The 1,674-nt window shown below is 42.5% G+C and overlaps 1 long non-coding RNA gene across 1 annotated transcript; it reads left to right on the plus strand.

Moving 5' to 3' along the window:
- LOC309364114 lies at positions 1–560 on the plus strand. Its single transcript, XR_014165742.1, has 2 exons — positions 1–52; positions 243–560. It is a non-coding gene; the product is annotated as an uncharacterized lncRNA (long non-coding RNA).
- The last annotated feature ends 1,114 nt before the right edge of the window (positions 561–1,674 follow it).

The raw sequence follows: 1,674 nt of genomic DNA on the forward strand, positions 1-1,674 counted from the left end.
GCCCCCAGGACACATGCCACGCCCCCGGGATGCGCCAGTCACACCCCCGCCTGTTCTGCACACCCACCCCCGATTTTGAAGCTCTGCCACTGGAGACTGCCCCCCCCCAAAGAAGTTGATAGGTATTGCCATTCAAATGGTGTGTGTGTGCCAGGTCATGTGATTGATTATGTAGGGAGTAGCTCCCCCCCCCCCCAATATTTTATTCAAGTTGGCACCCCAGCAACCTTGTTATTAGGGAGTGGGGTGGGCACTAATTTCTTATCCATGCGCAATGATGCCATGTTGAAAACAAACACAATTGTATCCACTGTATTAATGGGCTAAGGGACTTTTTAATGTGTCTTTATGACCAACAGGTGGTGGAAGGAGTGAGCCAGATTCTAGTGAGTGAGACTGTCCCTGGCTATAGTACTGGTTTTAGCCCTCTCACTGGTCAGAACTGAAGGAGCTAATGGGTCGAAGGATTAGGAGAGGGAAGCTGGGGGGAATAGGTTTAAAATGGAAACTAAAACTAGCTTAGTTTATATTTCTTTTTAAAACTATAGTTAATATTTATTTTTTAAGTAAACAAAGGAATCGTACGGCACGGAAGAATTATTATTTACAACTTTAAAAAGAGATACAACAAATCTTAATTTAGTGGCTCCCTAAAAAGTGTTAGGAGAGGCAATAAATTTTAAGTTAAAGGAAGAAAATCGAAGGCCATCAAAGAATTAATCCTAATAAAACAGGGAGAGTAAATTGTGGAGAGATGATGGAGTTTGAGAAAGCCCCCAAAAGAAAGCTTAGCCAAGCAAAATTTAAACTGAAAACTCGTAAAAATACCAAGATGAAGATTTTAAAGAGAATCAAGAAAAAAGAAAATACCTGATGACTAGAAAGGCCAAGGGAAAACTAAGACGAAGGAATGTGAGGGGTGAAATCAAGTTTATATATCTTTCGACCAACAAATCTTTGGATGTGAAAAGGAGCACAGGAACGGACAAGTAGGTGGATATGAAGTCTGCTTCAAGCAGAGTGAAGAATAAATACAGAAAATAGAAGGCTTTTCGTTTAAAAGGCAACTGGAAAAGCCATTTAATAAAAAGAACAGGCTGTTGCCGAAGTTGTTATCACCATCACCATCATCATTATTAATTTATTTTCTATACTGCCCTATAAATGAAGGTCTAAGGGCGGTTCACATAAAATATCAAATACACAAAACAAAAATAACCCAATAAAGGGTCACCAGAGCATAGACAACTGTGGTTAGGCTATCCCTGTCCAGATAGGGGAGTAGATGGGCCACCAGCTGAAGCTGATGGAAGGCATTCTGGGCCACTGAGCGCCTTCCCTTGTCTCTCTCTCAACAGAGGTCATCGTACAGGGCGGCCAAGGCAGTTTCTGTGCCAAAACCAGGCCTAAACCCTGATTGAAATGGATCCAGAAAACCAGCTTCTTCCAAGAGCACCTGGATCTAGTCTGCAACCACTCGCTCCAGAACCTTGTTCCAGAAGTTAGAAAAACCAAGACTGGGAAGATCTTAACACAGGTGAGCCTTAGAAGTGAGAAGGAGAGGGGGATCCAGGGGGAAAGAAGGCTGTGCATGTGATAAAGAGCAAAGCAGAGGGGGAGAAGGCAACGTAGTTCCTTCTAATTTCATGTTAGCTTGTTGACAAAAATACTTGG

This window comes from Podarcis melisellensis (genome assembly GCF_964234715.1).
Source record: "Podarcis melisellensis genome assembly, chromosome: 2".
Classification (NCBI taxonomy): Eukaryota; Metazoa; Chordata; class Lepidosauria; order Squamata; family Lacertidae; genus Podarcis; species Podarcis melisellensis.